Source organism: Perna viridis, chromosome 11 (genome assembly GCF_037379345.1).
Source record: "Perna viridis isolate PV_CMFRI_1.1 ecotype Kerala chromosome 11, ASM3737934v1, whole genome shotgun sequence".
NCBI lineage: Eukaryota > Metazoa > Mollusca > Bivalvia > Mytilida > Mytilidae > Perna > Perna viridis.
In genome coordinates this window covers 18,967,313-18,992,835 of record NC_142455.1, presented here as the reverse complement: position 1 = coordinate 18,992,835, position 25,523 = coordinate 18,967,313, and the positions used below count along the sequence as shown (strand labels likewise).

Sequence of the window (25,523 nt, the reverse complement as noted above, 5' to 3'; positions counted from 1 at the left end):
ATGATACGATCTTCGTGTAGTCTGTTGAACGTTTTTTTATAGCTATTTATTTTAGAAGTAAGTACGATTATTTCTTAGGCTATCCTGCACAATATTACCGTTTTAGTTTTTGATCCTCTAGAAAAAACATTGTCGCGTTTACCAAAATAAAAAAAGGTGTAGCTTATTTAGCCAGGTGCGCGATTCAGGCTCTTTAGTGCATTGAGTTATAATTCTAATAATGCATTATAATTCTGGTAAATAATAAAATATGCATAACTATAAAATCTCTTGAGAAATAAAAAATTATAAATGAACTGAACAAGAAACTTTTCTAACAATATCGTGTTCAATTAAAAGAAGATCTATTTTGACTATCCTCTACATTGGAATAATGAAATTGTTTTTCGTGGGAGTTGCGATTTATTAATAAAACATTACATTATTGAACACTTACATTCATGGTTATCATTGCAGAAACAATGGATAAACAATTAAAAAAATAATCAAAGCAAGTCTAGAAAATTCTCTTAATATGAGTGTCAAATAACAAATAATCACTTTTTAAATGTTCAAATTTTGATGTCAAAATCGTTTTCAGTATATTTGGTTGAATCATGATTGCTTTGAGAATGATTCATTGAAAGATGTACTTTAATAAAGAAATATAGATTATGCATTTTATTAATGCAGGAGAAAGCAATATAAACGATCCAGTTTATCGAACCCGATTTTGACAAGACAGACAAAAAAAAAAAAAACAAAACAAAACAAAAAAAAAACGTCGATCTACCAACCTGTCTTCTTGACTTCAGTGTGAGGTAAAGTTACAAATCGCAGTAAATTCAATGATGAAATTGGTGATTTTGTACGTGCGATATAAATTTTGACCCAAGCATAATTACTGCGCACATGAAATAAGATCCCTAGGTGAACTTTTGGAGAAATTAGCACACGTAATCGTCACATTATATGTCCCATCAGATTGCATGAAGAGACTGTAGTGCCATGTAGTTCCATACCTTGAAACAGCCAATGACTGATCATTCAAAAGTAAACCATTACAATTTGTTCTACATCTCCACAAAAAAGTCCAATAAAAAGATAAAAATTAAAATAAAGTATAACAAAACACCCCCCCCCAAAAAAAAAAGGAAGAAATAAAAAGTAAAAAAACAAACAAAACAATAGACCATTAAAATCAAGACAGAAATAAAAACAAACGAACGCATAACACTACTTAATTACACATTCTCTATTTCATAGTACCACAAAGTTCAAATAAACACACTATCAGTAAGTAGGTATTTATACTTAAGATCAATTACAACTTGGCATTAAAATAGTCTTCTTGTCAAATATTAATATCATTGCACATTCTTTATCTGAATTGTTCATTTTTGTTTGTTTGAACGTTGAAGAGTAATCAAAGGAACCAAGATTCTAGAGGAAAAAAGTTATATGTTGATATGTCGGCTCATGATCAGACCAATATTAGAAAGACAGTAGGTATTTTTAATTTTGATATCGAATCGATTGATACTAGAAAAATATTAGCATACAAAACATTATTCAGTTGTTGAGCGAGTAATTGCACAAGACATCCTATCGAATTAACAGGGCTAATATTTTCCTATATTACATACATACCACACACATTTTCACGTATCCGGTAAAACATTACAACTGCAATCAGTATCGAAATAAACCTAGCAGACAGACAAGTTTCTTGATGATTAGTAATACATTTTTGTAATACAGCAACATTAATTTGAGTTAAATGGTCTAAATGGTTAGCTACAGTATTGTTGTGTCCTTTTCCCTCCCCACAAAAATTTCAACCCTGGAGAAAACATTTAGGTTTAAGTATCATAAGAAGAATCCAGTATACTCTATAGACAATGAAGTGAAAACGTCAAACATGGTTACTACAAAACTCTTTGTAAAAATCTTTTGAAATAGAACAAGACGGCGAACAGCAAAACTTAAAAAAGGTGATAAAGTGAAGCCATACATGTCTGTGTTTAATAAACTTTGAAAAAATCCACGGGAAAACATTTAATCAAGTAATTGTCGACTTGATTTCACTTAAGATTTAGGTTGGCATTTTTTAACATTTGATCAGGATCTTTCCTGTGTCTTTAGATTATGCTCTGCGAGGATTTTTCCCTTGAATTATCCACTGACAGTGTAGCATTTTGAATATCTTATTTTTCATCGCATCACCATTTTTAAACAGAGTAATCAAAGGAACCAAGATTCGAGTGAAAATTAAAAGAATACAATCCAAGCTTCAAGACCAGTCATGGAAAACAGACAAACACAACGCAAAACATCAAATATCATAAAACAAATAACACGTACAAAGAAACAATAGCAAATGAGCAACTCAGAAATCACCAAAAACGGGGAATATGGACCAGGCTTTGTATACCGGAAGGGTGAAAGTTCGGTTTTAACCTGTTTTTGTAACAGATTGTTTGTATCATTTATGGAAACTTTCCATTATTTAGTCACAATAGTACCTCATAGTACCTCATAGTACCCAATATTATGCATTGCGTTGTGATAATTTCCATCAAATTGTTTAAGTTTGTTTACTCGCTGTGTTAAACTTCAACATGTCTTATCAGATTAAAATGAACATTTATGCGCAGATACAGAAATTTGCTTAACCTATCGGTTTTGGAGATATATGCCAAAAACTACTGACTGGTTTATGGCTATGTTCCATTTTTAGTAACAGCGGCCATGTTTTCCGTCGTATCAAAAATCTTCACATCAGATCTATGCAAGATACACCAAGGGGCAGTCATACCAAGTTTGGTTTCAGTTGATCAAGTAGTGTCAGAAGTTTTTGAAAGAAATAACATTAAAAGTAGCAAAAAAATAAAGCGTCAAAAAGGGCAATAATTTCAACATGGCTTAACAGATTAACACGAAAATTTGACCATAGATAGATCTAATCATGCTGAACACTTATGTCTTATGCCAGAATTTGACCAAACCTAACGGCTTTGAATATATTTGCGAAAAACTACTGTCTGATCCCCATATGTTCTGTTTTTAGTAACGGAGGCCATATTTTTCGACTAAACAGCAATCCCCATGTTAGTTCTATGCAAGATACCCTAAGAAACATTCATATTAAGTTTGGTTTTGGTTGGTCAAGTAGTATCAGAGAAAAAGAGAATACCACATCGGATAATATATCTGAATTAGAGACTACCGTTTATTGACATGATCTACAATCATAACTTAAATAGTAAGTAATTGTGCTAAAAAGAGACAACCCTGGCGTATCTCATCGGATAACAATGTATGATTTTGCTAGAATTGTCCGATACCTATGTAACGTCAACAAATGTTGATTTTCTTATGGGATTAAAGGCAGTGTTAAAATAATGCTACAATGAAAACGTTGTTCATTCACATTAAAATAAATATTAGAATGCTAAAAACAACATTATAACATAATACGCTTTTTAAATAAATAAGGATGATTTGTTTATGCAAAACGGGTTCGATCTCTTACCATTCAACTTAGCTAATGAATAGTTCAACGGAACGCTAAACCCAAAATTTATTTAGATAGCGGGTAAAAACGATATTTGAAAATTAAAATCATTTCCTGAAATTATTATAAACATCATATACGAGATTTAAACAGAATTACGGCCATGAAAAATTACCACGTTCCATCCATCTAGACAAAATTCAACACGATAATACGTTCTGCATTTTTTTTATTTGTAATTTGTGTTTTTGTTTTTAGAATATTTTGTGTCCAGTTGTTAGCTAACTTTTCAAAACCTCTGAAAAAGCTAATAAATTCATTTACTGTGTACATTGTTTTATACAAGATGTTTGTAGATTTTTTGGGGACATTATTAATTAAATGAAACATCCCTACATTCATCAGGTTATTTTCAATTTCAGAAGATGCATAAACCTATGAAGTAAAATAGCTTGATTTAATTGAAATCTCTGAAATACAAACCATTGATCCGGTTTTAACGAAGGTCATCTTTTAAGGTCAAAAGATGTTCTTCACACACAACAATGCCCACAGCTTGGTTCCATCATTATCATGCCACAGGCCATTGTTACCTTTTACATAGGTATTCATTATGATTGTCGTTTCTTCAAAGCTATCCTCAGGTTGGCCATGATTCCATAAACAAATATGTAATATTTTCACTGTTGTTCAACTCCCAGTTAAATGGATTGAAAACCCATTGACCTTGGATATACAGATGACCATGAAAGCTTTTCTTGTCTGTGGAAATTGATAAAGAAATATGTATTGTATCAAAAGACAAAAAAAATCTTCCTGTGTAAAAAATACCAATAAAAATGACAAGTAACTATATCTACATGATAAATGTAGTAAGAAAAAACATAAGCTTAAATATTGTTTGCATTGTTATACAGCGTACCCGGAAGTAAAGAATAAAATCCAGGTCGGTCTTCGGTTTTCAATACGTTCTACATCGGAATTTCCGGTAAAGAAAATGAAACTGGAACGAGACTTACATACCCTGTTGGTAATTAAAACAGTAATATTCACAAATGATTGGAATATGCATGCCTGCCTTGTGGCTTTAGCTCGGTATTGTATCATTAACAATAATAGACTTCTGCGAATAATCTCTATTTCATATTTTGCAATTATACCCCTAACAAAATATACTTGCAGTAAGCGTAGTTAAAAGGCGCTGTCTGTTCTTATAGGTTATAGATTCTGAGGAGTGAAGCGTCGTCGACCAAAATGAGTCTAGAGTAAGTTTATACATTGTTTTTTTTTTGTATTTTTTATAATGTTGTTCACAGTTTCATTCCAATAATTTTGTAAAAACTTCAAGATTTTTTCTGAAGAGTATTTTTTCATATTTTAAAGGTAAAAAGATATCTCAATCAATACAAACACACATATTTACAAATTTAATGATAAGCAGTTTCTATAAAAATACCATCATAATTTGATATCCCAAATTATATTTAATAGTGTATGAATCATTAAAAGCGTAGTATATTTTAGCAGTTTCTTTTACCTAAAGACGTGCATTTAAAATTATTAAGTAAATTCAAAGCTAAAGCCTTTAGCGAAATTGAGATTTAAATGAGTGATAAATAATTGTATTGTTTTTATTTCAAAAGATTTTTCTCATTAGAATAATTCACTGTTATGTAATATTTGAAACAATAAAAGGTGTTCCATCAGCATATTGAGCACGTCGAAATGTTACAGGATTGACAAATAAATTTGAAAAAAGCAATTATAAAATTAATAAAAAAACCCCATTTATTTCATATTTCATGTAAGAGTCAATTTAAACAAAAAGAGTTTGCAAAGAATGCTTGTGCAATATTAATTTTGTCCTATCATAAATGTACATATCACAGCTTAAGTTGTTTTGAGAAAATATATAACTCTATGTAAAATAGTTTTATAATTTTGAAACACATGATTTGAATTTAGCCAGAAATCGTTCAATGTCGGATCTCTATTACACTCAATCCACGATTGATACCTCCAAATATTCATATGCATTTATCTCCATAATAGTAGGAAGTCGCTATGAAAAGTTATATGTAAGAGCTTATTTCTTTTCTTGTCATTGATCAAATACATCTTTAAATTCAGAGGTTTTTCATCCCGACTGTAGCCCCATTATCAATTACTAACATGATTCCCAAATGTATTTTTTGTACATATATACATTTAAATCTGTATACACTAAAGCATGTTTATGCCAGAACGAACTTAACAGTCCCGTTCTTTGAATAGGGTGTATAAGTCTCGTTCGAGTTTTATTTTCTTTGCCAGAATTTCTGATGTAGAGCGTATTGAAACAGTAGACCGATCTGTATTTTATTGTTTACTTTTGGGTACTCGAAATGCTTTATAACAATGCAAAACCTTCTTGGTTATGTTTTTTCTTACTACATTTATCATGCAGAAATAGTTATTTATAATTTTTATCAGTATTTTTAATACAGAAATTTTTTTATCTCTATGCTTTAGAATGGTAGACTAGAACCCATTCCCGTGAAATCACGGGGTCACATGACGAGACTTACATACCCTATTCGATTGTATTTCAAACCGCGGTAAACCGAACACCTTAACTGAACCCATTTTAAAGGAAAGAATTTCGGTAAAGACAGGTTTAATTGTAAGTGGCATTAACCTTAATCCATTTTGTTCTTATATGGTTCTTATAATATATCTTTTTTTCAAAGCAGTTCTTTTAATAGGTATTCTAAATATCTCACTATGAATCTAGGTACGCAATCATATTTTGGGTATCGTTTTAACTTGTTTGAATATTAATTTTACACCGTAAGAACAAAAAGTGACCCTGTTCCTTTTCCAGCAAGTCTAATTTCATATTCCTTTCGATATGACTGACATTTGTGTCTTCTTAACCATCCCAGATTAAACATTAAACTTCAATGCATGTATAATCTTTTTGTTTCATGAATATATTGATATTTTTCATATTCCGTATTTTTTCTATGTATTACTGGGTGTTCGTTCACAAATACTTAACAGTGAACTGCAAAAGTATATATGTGTATTTTGCGTCATGGTTGTATTGTTTCAAATTATTTATAGTCAGTTTTTTTGGATAGGCATGGTTTGATACATATTTCAAATAATTTTTAGAAGTTGATTGTTTTTGTGTATTTATCCCTTTTCTCCGATAAGGAGGTATTATGCTTATGTTATTCCCTTCTTAATGCTCACTGTATTCATCAGGTCTCACTAACCACTTCTAACGTTTCCATTACTTTACATGTTAAACAAGTAATTTTCAATGTTTCACTGTGAATTCCCAGACCAAATGACATCGTAAAGTTGCATACCGTTGCGAAGCTTGGAAAATAAGGCTCCCAAAATCATTATGCTAATGGTACGATTATTATAGAAATTCTTCACAAAATTTACTTGAATAAATAATACTGAAAATCCACATTTTTACCTTTTCTGTTAACTGACAGCATGGAGACAAATTACTCACAATGAGTTGCTCATTTACTTTTGTTACTTTGTATGTATGATTTTAGTTACTTTATGTTCTTTGTTGTGTATGTCTGTTCTTTGTCCCTGGATTACATTCTTTTGATTACCGCTATAACCTTGATTACTCATTCATACACTTTTGTAGTTAATTACATATATGATTTTAAAGTACACATTCTCGGCTTTATTTTGACTACTTTAAATCATAACACACACAAATAATGCATTTACAATGCATATGTCTAGATTCTGTGTGTTTTTGGTACTACATAGGTGGGTGGCCATTTGACCCGGGAGTGGTTAGTGAGACCTCATGTGTTAAAGTAGTATTACCTCTATTTTTATATTTTATCTCAAATGTTATCTAATCTTTTTACCTTATGTTTCGTGTATTATTTAGGTCAACATCTAATCGAATTCGGCTCATATATTACGATGTGACTAGGGTGGATCAATATTATACCTGAATAATTTACATTGTGTGCGATGATGGCTATTTTCGATGTAGATGTATACCTAAATAGTGAGAGGGGTAAACAGATTTGAAAAATGATTTCTTTGATGTCATTTTAAGTTACGTAAGTAACATTAACACAATTTTTTAAGTAATGAAAACACTAAACAGTAATGTTAAAAAGTCAAATGTATCACATGATACATAAAGGTGGTTAATAGAATGAGATACAGTAATATGGCGAATGGCATAGCAGGTTACAGTATAGACACCGTATAGTTTTTGTTAATCATCAGCTAAGGCAAACAGTTAAGAGAAAGATCTTAACTGGACAGTTGAGGTCTCGAAACCACATTCTCGACTGTCCAGTTTAAATGTTTCCAAATCAAGATCTAGAACGCTCATATACCTGAACACATACAACTGATACTATGTTTATTAATTTGATGAATAATGAAATAATTAAACATAATTAAACAGTTAAACTTTTATTCTAAACTTACTTCTCAATAAATATCTTCTTTTTACACAAAAATATGAAAATATTGGTTTGTTGTACATTCTCTATATGCGATTGAGGATTTTGTTCGAACTGTGAACAGGCAGGGCAATGCATATTTCCAAGCTAAATATATACACACATCTCCCTGGGTTATGTATTGAGGTTATTTTATTGTTGGGATTGATAAAAAGTATTTTGAAATATATTATACTCGGCGTCACATAAATAACATACTGTTAAAATTTGAATAAAAATATTTTCTACGACTTTATTGACACCAACCGTCGTTTAAATTGTCTTAAATGACTTGCTCATTCGTTTAGCCAAACAGCTTCTCAAAAACAAGTCGCTTATTAGCTTAAATCATGCGTAACAAATCCTTACGGGAAAATCCCATACTAATATCCGCCATGTTGGTTTTTACGGGACGATTTGTTTACAAACGAAGTGCGTAAGTTCCCGTCGAACTCCGGTGACAATCGTCTGCTTGATCAACTTCTCGGTATTATACGTTGTTCGCGTAAAATAAATCCGAGATATCCGAAATAACGCCGAATTGCATTCTGGGTTCTTCGGTTTTTGGACAAACCATTTAAACGTAAACAACATCTCCTAGCAACCCGATCACTGTAAACATGGCCGACTTTTTACAATGTAAATATTGCCACCTAGAATTAAAATCTGACCGGAATTTAACGATTCAATGTTTAGGGAGAAGCCGTTTGGCTAAACGAATGAGCAAGTCATTTAAGACAATTTAAACGACGGTAGGTGTCAATAAAGTCGTAGAAAATATTTTTATTCAAATTTTAACAGTATGTTATTTATGTGACGCCGACTATAAACAATAAATATTTTTTCTAGATCCTTCCTAGACAAATATTCATTTGTTTGACTTTAATATATGTCCCTATAAATTTAATTCTGCATTAGGTCAAAAAGACAGTTAACAAATATATATATGGATGATCCGAAATGCTTATTTCTCGTGTCTCGAAACTGAGTATTTTTTAACCAAGGACTGATATCTAAACAAGACTTTGGTAAGAAACCTTTTAAGATGTACTTCCTCATACCTCAGACACAGGAGTCCATTACACAGATAATTATGACGTTCAAGGAAGCCAGTGTAATAATCACTTCCTCTAGGGTAGCGAATCAATTGTGATATATAAAGACCATATGAAGGAGATGACGGTATATTGCTACACAGGTAAGGGCAATTTACAGTGTTAAAACTGCTGTCACCCCTTTGATCATGAATCTTAGTACTTACTATCTCGAGCTCTAATGAATATACCGAAAGTGACCGTTTACCAAAATATGGGTAGTTCATGGACAATACATTATCAATATACCTGAATGAGAAATTAAAAGATTTAGCATCTTTTATACATGAATTTGTATTCTTTATGAACCTCTGCAGAAATTCAGATTTTTATAAATACAAAAAAAGTATCACCACTGAGAAGTTCTACCATGAGCAATACGAGGAATGGAGCCTAAGTGTAAAAAGTATTTTGAAATTTGTAATACAGCAAATTTTGATAAATATGATAAAATTCGGGTTCAGACAAGTCTGAACATGATTTGAATTTATCACGTGACAACATAGTGTAAAGAATTGAAATTCAAAAGTAATTTCCGAAAAAAAATGTTAAGTTTTGATTCTACTGATACTGTGAAAACAACGTTTTTTTTAATGAGAAAATATCGATAGCTCAGATCTAATACCTTTTGGCCATTACTTCCGAACATTGCCGACAAGACATTCACCTAAGTAAAAAATACTTTAACATTGGTAAACAAATAACAATAACGGATACTCAGGAAATCACGTGTCTTGTTTTCATTTCATTTTATCTGTTTCTTGACCAATTGTGAGCCACATTATATCACAATATGTAATTTTCAAAATGATCCTTGGGTTATATTCAAATTCTTTTCGTATGGCTTGAGTCCGTCGGTCGGTCTTCCTTGCCGTTGAATAACCATTTTCGCTTTGCAATCAGATTTGTTATTTGAGAAGTAATCCCTACAACATATGCATACGAATTTGTCTACGTCGATTTTTTGTCTTGCAAGACAATAAATATATAGACACCTATTTCATGTATTAAATACATTTTTGTTGAAGGCAAATTACGATCGTAAGCCCTTTACAACAACCTCTTGCAAATAAACTAATTAATCAAGTTAATGTCCTTCTTTGGACTGTCCAAACGACTTAAATGATTTGTTTATAATGCCTCCCTGCTATTTCCAGACGCACACGTGAAATCAGAAATCAATTAATCAACATAGCCGGTGTTGTTTTCTGTTGTTCATTTTGGTCTTCAATTGTCGAATTGTCATTAATAATAACACTGTCGTCTTTAGGTATTTCAAACGTTTGTTGCACATTAGACTCATCAGTTGTTCTGTATGACGTTTCCAGGTCTGTCCTTTATCGAACGTAATCTTGTACATCAGTGGTCAATCACGTTTGCTAATAACTCCGGCAACCAACGGCTCTTTTCCTCTGTAGTCTCTGGCAATCACTCTTTCCCTTATTGGAATTCCCTATCTTTCTTCCCTTCCCGGATTTTGCACGACTCTTCCTGGTAATTACGAACAGTGTTCTTAGTGCTCGGTCTCAACAAATGAAGTCTAAATCTGAACTCTCTACCCACGAAAAGTTTCGCTGGTTTTTCTTTCGTACGAGTGTTTGTCGGTAAATCAGAAGAAAGTTTGCTAACTTTTTCTTCAAATATCCGGCTTTCCATTTCCTCGATTTCATTGACTGTTTAAATGTCTGAATTAGTTGTTCGGATTGCCCATTTGTTGCGGCATGGTACGGGGCCGATTTTGTATGTTTGATACCATTGCTCGTCATAAACTTCGAAAACTCATCTGATGTAAACTGCGGCCCATTGTCATTAACAATTTGTGATGGTACACAATTTCTCGCAAATACATGTCTCATGATGTTTATCGTACTTTCAGCAGTTGTATTGTTTATTTCGAATACCTTCGGTCATTTGCTATGTGCATCTTCCATTACGAAGATCTTATTTTTGAACGGTCCGGCATAATCAATGTATATACGTTCCAATGGAGTATCGGGCCACTCCCATGGATGTAACGGTGCAAGTGACGGTGCATGTTGTGTGTTTTGACAACCGGTCACTAACGTTTCAATATCACCGTCAATTCCAGGTCACCAGGCATAGGTTCTTGCAAGCTCTTTCATTCGGACTGTCCCAGGGTGACTTCTGTGTAGGAGCTCGAGAATTTGGCTTTTGAATTTCACAGGAATATTCACTGTAATTCCCCATAAGAAACAACTATGACTGACGCTTATTTCGTTTCTGCTGTTGTAATACGGTTTCAACTGGATTTTTGCTGCTTTCCCATCCATTTATCGTAATATTTAGCACGGCCTGCTTACACTTTATTTTTTCGTGTCTCGCGCTGAATTTCGGCACTGGTGATGGGTAAGTCTTCAATCTGTGAAATATGAAATACCTCGTCTGCGTCTTTCGCTTTCGTCTCGGACGTACTTCCTATCGTTAGGCGCGATGATGCAGCTGCGTTTGTATAGCTTTTTGTACTTTTGTATTTAATGTCATATGTAAACTCCGATAGCGTTGCAATCTGGATGCAGTAGTTACAGGCAATGATTTGTGCGGATTGAAAATTGTTGCTAATGGAGCATGATCAGTCAAGAAAAGTAAATTTTCTTCCGTGCAAGAAAGTAGTGAACTTCTTTACTCTCCACACTATTTCGGGAGCTTCTTTCTGAATTTGCGCATAGTTTTTTTCCAGATTTCGTGAGACTTCTGGATGCAAACGCGATTGGTCGCTCCGATTCATCCGGCATAACATGAGATAACATGAGATATCCGATACCTACAGGTGAAGTGTCGCAAGCTAACCTTACCAGTAAATTCGGGTTGTACTGTGTCAAGACTTGATCTGACGTAATCATAATCTTTATCTTCTAAAACTTTTTTAGACACGACTCAGTCCAGTTCCATTTTCTGTCCTTCTCTAGCAAAGTATAAAGTGGTTTCAACACAGTAGAGGAATTCGGCAAAAGTATGTGGTAGTAAGTTACCAATCCTAGGGACGTAATTCCTTAAAATTCTTTGACATCGGGGTGTCCATGACAGCTTTGATTTTGTCAGGGGTTTTCCGTAGTCCCTCGGCACTAATTTCATGCCCGCAATAGATAACTTATTACTCAGGAAATAACATTTGTCCAAAGTTGCTCTCAAACCATATTATGGAAGTCTTTGAAGCACATTCGCTTAATTTTGTAGATGAACATCGTCGTTCGATCCCGTGATAATATGTCATAAAGCATTCACTGTGCTCTATCGCGTCCACTTAGCACTTGGTCTATGGTCCTCTGCCATATTGCTGGGGCTGACGCCTTTCCAAACGTAAGTCTGTTGTAACGATACAGTCCCTTATGTGTGTTGATTGTTGTTAGAGGCATCGACTCGTCGTCAAGTTCTATATGTAAATACGCCTGCCAAAGATCCAATTTCGTGAATTTCTTTCCTCCGGCAAGTGAAGCGAATATTTCATCGATTCTCGGAAGCGGGAATTGATGTTTTTTTTACATTGGGTTTACGGTCAATTTAAAATATCCACATATACGCAAGGTACCATTTGGTTTCATCACTTGAACTGTTGGTGACACCCATTGTCGACTTCCGTTAATATTCCTTCGGTCTCCAGCTTAGTAAGCTCGCGTTCCACTTGAGGTTTAATCGGAAACGGCACTGGTCTGGCGTTGACGAATTTCGGGGTATCATTTTCCTTCAGTGTAAGCTTGGCTTGAATATCGGCAACACGTCCAATGTCATTTTTGAATATGTTCGAATATTCCTTCAATAATAAATCTAATTTATCACTGTATTTCCATAAACTGATAATTTCTTAATCCACTTAAGATTTTTCCATTCCAAATTGATTTTCTTAAGCCTCACTCGACCAAACAATGCTGGTCCACCATTTTGCACTACATAATATGTTTTCAATTTGATTTTTGCTTTTTCTAGCTTTTCATTCCTAAAATACTTTTCGTAATCCGACATTGAAATTCCGGATACACATGCGCCTGTATCAAGCTCCATTTTAATTTCTTTTTCATTCACATTTGGCGTAATCCAAATTGATTCATGTACAAACTCATTTTTCATACTATAAACTCCTAAATCATCATCATCACTTAATTTCTCATTATCTAATGGATGAAATTTCTTTTGAAGCTTTTGTGTCCATTTGACCTTTGATCGGCACGGACGAGATATGTGACCTTTAATCGAATATCCATGACAGGTTGCACCTATGAATTTCCAACTATCCGCTTTAGGGTTGGTACAATTACATCGGTAACGCGTATATTTCGGCTTTTCCGTCGGTTTCAGAATTTGAGCTTTCGTTGACGGGACTCTCTTTCGATGAAGTCGATTCACAGACCTTTCTAGATTCGATTTCCCTTGAAGTTCGATTGCGTCTTTGTTAGCGGTTTCCACTGCTACTGCAATTTAAATAGTTTTAACAAATGTTAAGTCCGCTACGGCTATAACAATCTTCTGCGTATGTTCATCTCGTTGTCCAAGAACAAATTGGTCTCTTAGTGATTTATTTAAATTTCCGAATTCACAATGTTCAGTAAATTTTCTAAGCTCTGCAATATACTTATTTATTTATTCAATAAAAACAAAATAATAGGAAAATGACAGCTAATGCAGCTTTAAAGTATTCGAAGTCTTTAATTGAAATATTTATAATCATGCATTAGTGATGCCAACCGGTGTCTGAGTTATACCTTAATATGTTTGATTGTTAACATGTTTAGTTTCTGCATCATAACTGTATTTCCAATTTTTTCAGAATGTTACGCAAGGACGACGCATTAGTTGTAGTGGCGATTGACTTTGGAACGACATACTCTGGGTTCGCATACTCTTTTAAAGATGAGTACAAGAAAGACCATACAAAAATAAAGATCAACACACATTGGAAATCAGATTGTTGTCTTATAACACCAAAAATACCTACTGCTATATTGTTTGATAGCGAGCAGCAATTCATGCATTTTGGGTATGATGCCGAAGACAAATATGCCGAACTTCTTGAAGAAGGAAACGCAGATGGGTACTACTTCTTTAAACGGTACAAAATGAAGCTGTTTCAAAATGAACCATTACCGACAGAAATCCGACACTGGAGGAAGCAAGTAAGACAAATTTATTATCAATCAATAAAGAAAGCATTAGTCTTTAAAAACATCCTTACTTAATCTTGTAATTCACAGTAACTTAGATTTTCACATCTAGTAATTGTTTGTTTCTTTCATGGTTTAAGGTTATATTTATTAGTATTCTATCAACTACCTTACCGCATTTTGAAAAAAAAACAAAACAATTTGCGTGATCCTTTCATCCCTTCTAGGAAAATAGGGGTAAAAACAAGCAACCCTGTCCTTGTCTGTTATTTTTATTTCAATCCAGTCCTTCCTTAGGTAGTGTATGGTATACCTCTTTTCTTTCCATTCAAAGCAATGTAAAAGACTTCTGTGCGATATTCATTGGTGGCTTTTCAAATTCATCCCAGTAAAAGTTAATGTATTTGTTTCTTTACTTTCCATAGTCACGTACTGCTGATAGTATTTGACCAATAGATCAGAAGTTTATAAAAGTCTATACCCATTTCACTTTTGCCTCTGTAGGTCTCCACGTCTTTTCCCCTTACAACAAAGCTAACTTAACTTTGCTGTTCTTGAGTTTCTTGAGCTATATATAAGCTGCTCTATTTTTGCCAACTTATCGGTGTCAAATAGTCCTAATACTGTGATAGAAAAGTTATATATATAGAATATCAATATCTTTTATAGAAATATAATCTCTGTGATAATTCGGTGATTCACCACTACAATCATATTTATAATAAAAAGTAAGCCGGATCATTCCATGAAAAACATATTATATACGTACATTTTGTTATTCAAAAAAGTTACTAATAATCAAATAGACATTCTTACCTAATCTATTTGTTTTATTGGAAAGTAACACAATGCAATCAATATGAACATGATAATTCTTCCCTTGTAGAAAAACTAATCATGCTAAAATCAGTTAGTCTGTTTTACTTTTTATCACTTTTTTTAAATACAGAAAAGAATTCGTATTGAACGGGAGTTAATGATTGCAGATTACAGAGGAAAATCCATGGGTGCCCTCAAGGTGTTCTCAGATTCGATACGTTTCCTTAAAGATGCGTTCACATAGTGTGCCTCTGTGTCACATTTCAATTTTGAAGAAACTGATATTCATTGGGTTTTGACAATACCTGCGATATGGAAGGATAATGCTAAGCAATTTATGAGAGAAGCAGCCCAAGAGGTATGAATTTATTAGATAAATGTACAAGACAAACTTGTGAGACAGTTTACGATATATTAAAAAAAAACCAACTGAGCATTGCATCAAACATATGAAAACAACACTATGATTAGGTCGATGGAAAGTCAATCAACACATGATATTGTACGTAACCATATAGAAATCATTTGCAAAATAAAATACTGCATTAGAACGATATGCATCAATTTTCACAGGAAATTTCATTAAGTAGCTAAAGATAGTCAGTAAAAATGAGACGGTTACAATTGCAAAAGCTATCCAAACTACTTTGGATAACGGCGTGTAAGCATATTATGAAATGGCATTTGCAATTGCAAACAAAAAATACGTGTTTTTATCCAATTATCTTCTTGAACATGGTTATTTGCTATGACATGTCTAATAATGCCTTGAATTTATTACCATTTAACCATGTTTTATACGATTTTAAGGGGTCTGCGTAACGGTAACTTAAAGATGTTTTACGCAAATGTTGTTTATTTCAATATGTTCTGCTAAGTTAAATTTGAATTTGGAGGTGTTTCGATAAACGATCAGTAAACTAAAACTTTGCAAATGACATATTTTCCACAAAACAATATATTTTGCCCAGTTGCCAGCAAACTGACATAATCAAACACAGCATATGCACTGCTTAATCAAAATAGTAATATGAAAAGTTTGATGTGAAATAAAATGTTATCATCATTTCTAAAAAAGCTTTAAATCATAGAGCCTGGAATCGGTCTTTATGAATCTTTATATTTAATGACGCTTAATATTTTGAGTAAAGTAAACAAAGTGCTAACGTTCTTTGCAGTAAACACTGAACAAATAGATAATTAAATCCATGCTTATACAAATATTTGATTCGTTTTTGTAACTTCATAAACGTGAAACGGGGAAATATTGTCACACATGAATTCAGTTTGAAAAAACAAACAAACAAACAAAAAAACAAAAAAAAAAAAACAAAAGCAAAAAAAAAAAAAAAAAAAAAAAAAAAACATAACAAAATAAGAATGATGTTCCTTTTATCGTCAAAGGTAAACTATAAAAGTAGGATTAATGTAAGACCTTATAGCATTCATAAAATATTAGGTCAAACATAACAGTATCAATTTAACAATTTATTAACCCAAAATATATAGCTAAAACAATGTAGTAATACAATTACACCGATTTTTGATAAATAGTAGTATACTAATAGATATTATTTGTTCGAAAACAGTTGACAACTTGATTCTGCTGGAATAACTTCTACCTTCTAACTATCCACATATTATTGGAGTTTGCAATAAAAAAATGCAATAAAAATAAAGATAGAAAGGAAGCTAAATCTTAAGATGTAACGACGAAAATGATGTTTGGACTGCAAGAATGAAAACAGAGTAGTAATAATACTGTGATTAGTTCTGTGGATCATTTTATCATCAAGTTTTCGAAAACACTTAGCATGAATGCAAGTATGAGTAAAAACAATGCTCAAATAGTTTGTCACCTTAAAAAGTTTAAATCCTAGCCGTTGCCAACTATGCATTCTTTAAAACGTTCTTTCTTATATTTTACTATATTATGATGCCACTTAAACTTTCTTATTGTGACGTCACATTGTCTAAGAACAAATTGGTTGTGGCGTCGTTTATGTGTTTGTTATCATGATGTTCATTTTCAGGAGAATAAGTAATCATGGAAACCAATGTTATAGCAGTAATCAAAAGAATGTGATCCAGTGACAAAGACAAGACATGGAAAAAGACATACACAGCATATAAATTTAAGTGACTAAAATCATACATACAAAAGCAAATGACTCCACTAAAAACTGGGAGCATGGACCAGGTCTTCCGGTAGGGAAAGTGTCCTCTGCTTTTCTAGAAACAACTGCCGAGTTGCTTATAAAAAAGTAAAGTTCGTGGTAAACAAAAGAGGAAAGGAAAATATAACACGTTGAACAAATCAGTTTTCATGGCAAAGATGGATACACCGAATCTTTACAATACTGTATAGCCACTTATTTTGATCGGACATTGGAAAGCCGTTACACATAAACTAGCCTCTGTCTATCAAAATATGGCTTTCGATACGGTTAAACCTTTTCTGTACCAGGCAGGTATAAAACGTGAGATGTTATCCCTGGCATATGAGCCAGAAGCTGCAGCGATCTACATGAAGGAAGCGATTGTACAAAGGAAGCTCGTAACAGAAGGATGTTATTTGTCCAAGTTAGAACCAGGACAGCAGTTCATGCTGTTAGACTGTGGAGGTACCCAATTGGAAATATGTTATTTGCTTTATTTATTTAAGTTTAAGCAAATGTTATTATACAAAATACAAAGCTCTATTGTTTAGTAAAGAATAAGTGACGTGCAGTGAATCTTAAGTACTTTAGAATCTTCACACTCACCTCCACTAAACATAAGTTCAACGAATTGAATATGTCCTGAAATATATGCTTTTAAAATTCAATGTTTTGTATTAAATTCAGTTACTTTCATTGGTAAAGTGATTCATGGTGTAAAAAAATCCACCGAGGGAATGATGGTGTTTCGGTCAACATATGCTATATTTTTGCATAACAGTAATCATTTCCGTATTTAGATCTACACCTTGAGAAAATCGTACTTTCATCTCCCACTAAAATCAACCGAATGGAATGAAATAAAGAAGGATAACTCCTCAAAAGTGTGGCAATTTCATGTACAATAATTATAATTCTAATCTAAAAAAAAAAAAAAAACGCAACAACTAAGACTAGTTATGTAATCAGTAACTATTTCTGATCAAGAAATAAAACTGAATTCGGTGGATGTTTTACTTTTGGACTTGTATGAATCATCTTCTGTCTGACTTAAAGAAAGACTACTGCTTTAATCTCAGAATATTAACTGAAATAAAATCAAGGAGACCGTTATTAAGAATCTATTTGTTTTTTATTTTTTCATTTTTAGGGGTACATTTGATTATCTATATTCTTCAAAACATTTTTACGCATTATAGATTTCTTTTTATCGTACCTACTCTGGACGTGACATTATACTAGCAACTCGACGGGTGTTTCTAGGAAAGCAAAGGATGCTTATTCTACCGGTACACCTGGTCACCAATGCTCCCAGTTTTTAGTGGAGTCCGGGTTTCCTGTCTATTATTTATCCTTGAAATATATATTTTTTTTATTTCCAATCCTCGAATCATGGTACCCTTTATTAATCTTAAACGGTTTTCGGATAATTTCTACTATTTTTTTAAATGAAAATTACAGATCAAAATAGCCACACTGTCAAAAATAAATAATAAAAATAAATAAACAAATAATCGATGTTAAGAAATATTAGTGAATTTGATTGTCCTTGATTTCGGACACACAATAGAGCAAGTCTAGCTTGTATGTATGAAAACATAAAAAAAATTTTTCTCTGAAACTATAATATTTTTTTTTATTGTACTCAATGTTTTTTGTCATGTAAGTATATACCAAAAACCTCTAAAGGTCTAAAGGTTTATTGATAAACTCCTTGAGAACATTTTATCGTATGACGTATTTATGACGTAAAAGTGTTCAAAATTTTGTAAAGTGTTTGTTACATAGAAATAATAAATCATGCAAATTTCAAAATAAAAAAATCATACTATCTTAAGTATGATATAAATGTTTTTTTTTGCAGGTGGAACAATAGATGTAACGTCATATGAAGTACAAACAAATTCGAAATTAAGAGAGCTAGACAAACCGAGTGGGGGTCCTTGGGGCGGTATTTGTGTGGACCAAGAGTACGTTAATACTTTACAAAAGATATTTAGCACGGAAGTTTGGGAAAATTTTTCAGAAATTGTGCCTGAAGATTATCTATTGATAGAAAGACAATTTGAGGCAAAGAAAAGAGGCATTGGACTGAATTCTGAAAGGAAAATAATCATATCATTTCCATCATCTTTATTTGAAACTTTTTCAAAGCTCAGACCTAACATTACACTTGACGATAACCTTAAGGCGTTGGGTTTATCTGAAAAGATAAGAAAGAAGAGTGACAAACTGATTATCAACCCAGAAATTGTCAAACCGTTCTTTAGATCTATTGATGATATAATTTTGCATGTCAAGAACCTGTTATTAGTTGCAAGAGAAAAGGGGAATAAAATACGGACCATTCTTGTGGTAGGGGGCTATGCGGATTCGCCTGTTCTCCCACCCTCTTAGGTTGTAGGAGTTAACATGGATACACATGTTGCCGTAAAACTCTCAGCGATACTCGTCGTAGGTTAACCCTGCTTGCTACAAGTTAAATTAGTCTTATTTTCGTACTCATATTGTGATTGGTTTTGATATTTCCAAAGTCATTGTATTGTAGTAAAACATAAGAAGGCCTCAATAGAAGATTAGAACAATGGGTGGCATATGCCTCAGTTTGTTTCTGGAAAATGTTAACTCATGTTTTCTACTGGAAATCAAGCAAAACCGGGATTCGAATACATAAAACATGAGATTCTAACGTACGACCTACGGCGACGCCAAGTTATAAAACTAAAAGTTCTGCAGTCGAAAAGAAAGACCTTAGATACTACCAGAAAACAGTAAGCATAGACAAGACATGGAAACAGTCAAACGCAACAGAGAACATAACATTACCAAAATAATACATAAAAAGTAACAGAAGTAAATGAGCAACTCGGACTCCACTAAACACTGGGAGAATGGACCAGGTGTATCGGTAGGGTAAGAGTCCTCTTCTTTTTTTAGAAACACCATCGGATTACTCATAAAAAGTCAAGTCCAGGGTAGAGGAAAGAGGAAAAGAAAACTATGACACATTGAACAAATCAGTTTTCAAGGTGCAGATGGATACATCGAGTTCGTGATGACGACCATAAAACTTCAGTACTGATGACTTCAATCTTGTACATGTAACAACAAAATCCTAAAACAATTTAATGAATTTTACCATGTGAAAATATGGGACTTATGATGCATTTAAAGCCCCACCTGTACTGAAAAATTATTAATGGAAGCACTAAAACAGTCCATCCATACAATGCCATCGTTGTTGTTGTCGTTATAGAAAAATAATTTCTGATCCACAAAATAAAAAAAAATCAAAAAAAAAAGAAACAACAAAAAAGACCTGATAGCATTATCCGATGCACCGGTACAATAAGCGTCCACCGCTTTCCTAGAAACACCAACCGAGTTGCTTATAAAATGTCATGTCCTGGATAAATGCAAAAGTAAAAGTAACGGAAAACAATGTCTACGAACAAATAGGTGTTGATGGCGCAGATGGATACACCATATCGATACACGAGCTCATGATGTCGACCATGCAACTTCTGTAGTAATGAATTTTAACTTTTAACGTCATTACTCTGTCCACGAGGCCTGATTGTGAACGTTTAGCACGGTACAAAAAGGCTGGGTATATTTGACAAGCTCTGCCATTACGTATGCGTTATAATACGAAAAGTACTTACACTGGTGCTGAAGGAATGTTGCCACAGGTGAAAAGAAAGTTGACAATAGAGAATGAGAAGTCATAGAGTTTGTAATATAGTTTGGTCATGATATTTTATTCTCTATCGATATCTTAATTTGGGTCAAGATATAAGGCTGACTTCATAATCTCTGTGGTATTCTTAATCTCAAATTCTTTGGAATACTTGCTTTGTGTGATATGCCCGAAATTATTATTGTTTATAGAGAACACGTCACCTAAACAGCGAAGCTGATATTAAAGGATCTGGCTAAACGATGTTCTTTCTTTTGGATAAGATTAGCTATAAAGTCAGCCTCTTAAGAGTGAAGGTTTAGGCGAGCTAGTAGTTAGAACAATTTGTTTTCATTATAATGCCGACCGTTTGTTTGAAAATACGTGCTGTCTTGGTAAGACTGAAGACACTCTATGACAGCTGTAAATAAGAGAGTTGGAAGTTTCGAAAGAGGCTAGGTAAAACAATTTGCAGATCTAGTTATTAATCCATGTTTGTAGCGATATTTGTAGAGTTTCGGAACCCAATACATTCATAGACGGATGATAACTTTCATTTGTATAGAGACCAAAAAGGATAGATTAGATTTATCGTTTTCAAATATCTCATTTTTGGAGAGTATGGTGGTTTTTTATTTACTGTTACTATTTTCTACGTCTCCCTACGTACGGTAATTAACACTGTATGCAATACATCTTCCAGAAATAAATCAATGTTGCTTTTGGCTTTGTCTGCTGGTACAACAATATACTTGTCATATATAGTGGATGTAAAAGTTACAGTCACCTTATTCTTAAGGCAGGTGCATCGAAGTGAATTGATCCTAAAAAGGATTTAACAGTTTAGGAGGCCGTTCACGGAAATGCACGCATAGTGGGTGACACATGACAAATCAAAAATGCACCATTTATCAAAGCTGAATGTTGGTTTTTGATTAACTGTCACGGTTAAAGAGAAATAAATTACATAGAAAGCATCAAAATTCATTGGGAAAAGGAGCTGTGCAAAATGCGGTTGCTCTTTAAAGGTTAAAGCTGGGGAGGAATTTAAAATTTACAGCAACGAAATATGGCAGTCAGGTGAATCTAATTTATCCACTCCAAAAACACCGACAGCGATTCTACTAAAAAACAAATGGTGATTCGCTGCTATCTGTTGCCGAGAAACTCTCATCAAAATGACTGACAGCAGTGGTGCAGAAAAGGGAACATTACAGTCGTTTGAACCAGGACATAAGTTTATGGTTCTTGACTGTGGAGGTAAAAAAAGCTACATTTCTTATACGAATTCGATGAATAAGGTAATTTGCAAATGTGTCATGCGTAATTTTCAAATTTGTATATACAAGTTGCATGCATTATCAAGCAGAGGTTTTGTTCGGTAATATTAGTATTATACTTTATGTTTAATTGTTTTTTATTTAGCTTTATCTTTAAAAAAATATAAAATATAAATCGCCAAAAATGCTATATACATATACTTATTGCTCTCATAATATTGTATAAGGTATATAAACTGATTAGGTATGTCGGTAAAAGCATATACATGTCACAAAAATATATTGAAACGTAGAAAATAGATGGACAATTCAGATATTTTGAATTCCAGGTACACGTATGGCCTAAACGGAAAGTAAGGAAACTAAGACGATTTACAAGAATAAAGTAGAATTACCCATACACACTCAAGATAAGGCACATAAGAAGTAAAACAAACCAAAATACGAAAGCACGAGCAATATTTCTTACAAAATACCAGGAATGACATCAGATGTTCTGGCAGGATAGATAAGCATTACCTGTTCCATCAGCGGCACCTGTTGTATTGCAAGTAAATATAACCTGGTAAGGGTCAAACTACAATTACGCAGCCCATGCACACCCTGTCAAGTTCAATCGAAAAATATTGAAAATATGTTTTGTTTTACTCACTTAATCTCCTAATTTAGACCTGTTTTTTAATCTTTTTTTGATCAGGTGGAACTGTTGATATAACAACGTACGAGATCTTAGAAGGATCAGTAATGAAACAAATAATTAAACCATGTGGAGGTAGCTGGGGAGGAGAAAATGTTGACCAAGAATATAGAGAGTTTTTATCCGAATTATTTGGAAAACACGTCTGGAAAACTTCTGTAAAGACATCTACTGATGACTTTATGTCAGTCATGAAAACGTTTGAAGCAAAGAAAGATTTACTGACGCAAACAAAGATTTGACTATATCATATCCTGTATCATTAATTGAAACATACGAAAAAAGTACAAATAGGAATTTCGATAAAATTCTCATTGATAAGCTGACTATAAAAGATAAGATAGAAATAAAGAAAGGACACAAAATTCGAATAAAGATTGATCAAATTAAACTTTTCTTTACAAAATCAATTGAGGATATCATAAGTAAAGTAAATGAGGTTTTGCTTTTTTGTAAGAAACATGGTCACACAATAACAAATATTTTAATGGTTGGTGGATATTCTGATTCGCAGTTACTGCGCAAGAAAGTAAAAGAAGTTTTCGGCAAAGATCATACTATAGTTTGCCCACCAGATAGAGTTTCTGTCGTTATGAGAAGTGCAGCCATGTTTGGACGAAATCCAGACCTGATTAGTGAAAGAATGTGTCCACGAACGTACGGAATTTCGGTCGATGAACTATTTGACAATAAAAAGCACAGTGAATCATTAAAATCGTACTCTGGAGGACGAATAGTTGCACTGACGTATTCAAAATCATGGTTGAAGATGACGCTAGATTAGGAAAAAGTGACTATGAATTTGTGTGTCGCCCTACACTCCCTGACGATAAGAAAGTGTTAATATAAATTTTTGCGTCGGACCATAAATTTCCGATGTATACTTTTGACAAAGGGGTTAGTAAATTAGGAGTGCTTTTTGTGCCCATTCCTCAAAATGAAAGTACTGTAAAAATCAAAATGTATTTTGGATTTACAGAATTATACGTGACAGCTGAAGTAAAGGGATCCAATCAAAAACTGAAATAACATTCGATTGTATGTGTAAGTGATAGTCTTAATATCTCATAATAAACAAAGCGTAGGATTAAAAAGATCATACTTAAAATTTGTCAAATTAATTAATCTACACTCGTTAACATCTCGTTAATACACATGGACATATATACATAGAACACGCAATAAACTCTATTTAATTTGGCTTTTTGAGTGTTCTACGTACACTATGAAGTGTCAGTTTATGTAAGTATCAGGCAGTGGGTGAAACATTGTATGAAAAAATCCATCATTTTGATAGTGTAATTTGACTATTTGCACCATCAGAATCAAGGACAAATATTTTTCATATCATGTTGTTTTTTGAGTTATAATTTCATTAAATATACTGAAAATGAATATTTCAATGGCAGATAACTCCGTCAAAAACCTTATTTTACTAACATTGTAATGAAAAATGTCTGTGATGCAGAGATCAAAGAATGGTCTTTTCAAATAGAAATAATATCCTTGAGTGATTGGTGGTCAGATTGGTGGGGTTTTGACATGCAAGTTTCTGATTTTTCCCATTTTCCTGATTCTTACAAACATTATCGCTTCGTAACTTTTTGTCACTCACTAATACATACAAGAGGTGTGACAGAGTAGGTATTTTCTATTGTAAATTAAACGTAAGGGATATTAAATATAACCGGAAATAGAAAATGATGGTATAAATGACAATTTAAGGTATGACAACAATCGATGATTTAGCTGAAGACACTTTAAAATTACATTTTTTCCCTTTTTGTCCTATTGGATGACAAAATAGTAAAAGCTGCATGTACGTAAAATTGATGCAGAATATTAAATATTTGACAACTAACTAAGGAAATAAAGTCAATAGGGGTAAACAATCTAAATTCTTGTTTTGTACTAGCATGTAAATTCTGAGGTGGCTTGTCAAAACTAAAATTGATATGTTTTCTAGTTTCACATCAATTAACAAAAATGACATGATAAGCATCTTTTGAATGTTGAAAGTTCAATAACTGGAATGGAAAGTTTGAGAAATAGCGCATAACTATACAGCTTTTTCCATGACAACAAATGTTGTATTAGAATAAACAAACAATAGCATATAAATTTTACAGCTCACAATTCTTTCATTTATCTTTCATCTCTGTGGTATGAATGTTTTATATTTTAGCTGTAGTCAGCTATTCATTAAAAATATACTATACATATAGTTTACTTGGAAAAAAATGTGAGGTCTTATTTGAATTCCAGGTAAAATTGGAACGGATTTAAATTGATGCTGTTTGTAAGGGAAAAGTATATGAAATAATACAGTGCTGTATCATAAAACACTAGAGGCTCCCATCAGTCTGAAATACTCGCCTGGTTCATCTCGCCTTTCGAGTGCAAGAGCTCTTACAAGGAGTCGTCCTACAATCTCAACCCAAAGGTCCCATTTTTTGCTATGTCTTTAGAATCATATCATGAATTGAAAGTTTTTAGTTTCTGTTATATATATTTAAGATGCTTAAATTTTAAAATATGCCATATTTCGCCTTTTAAGGAAAATAACTCTAACAAGGAGCCTTCCTTCAACTTTGATCCAATGAAACCTATTGTAGAGCTCCTCAAGCCGAGGAATGAGGTTCATCTTTTTTGTCTATCCCTCATGTTTTTTATTAGTTATATATTGAAATAAATGCCTTCG

General features: G+C 32.9%; 1 pseudogene across 1 annotated transcript; it reads left to right on the top strand.

Moving 5' to 3' along the window:
- Positions 1 to 6,078: 6,078 nt before the first annotated feature.
- Positions 6,079 to 24,096, top strand: LOC148603229 (heat shock 70 kDa protein 12A-like; annotated as a pseudogene). The gene is made up of 8 exons (XR_015916494.1): positions 6,079 to 6,158; positions 7,410 to 7,587; positions 13,855 to 14,200; positions 15,138 to 15,365; positions 17,475 to 17,631; positions 19,031 to 22,105; positions 22,455 to 22,690; positions 22,823 to 24,096. The product of XR_015916494.1 is annotated as a heat shock 70 kDa protein 12A-like (transcript).
- The last annotated feature ends 1,427 nt before the right edge of the window (positions 24,097 to 25,523 follow it).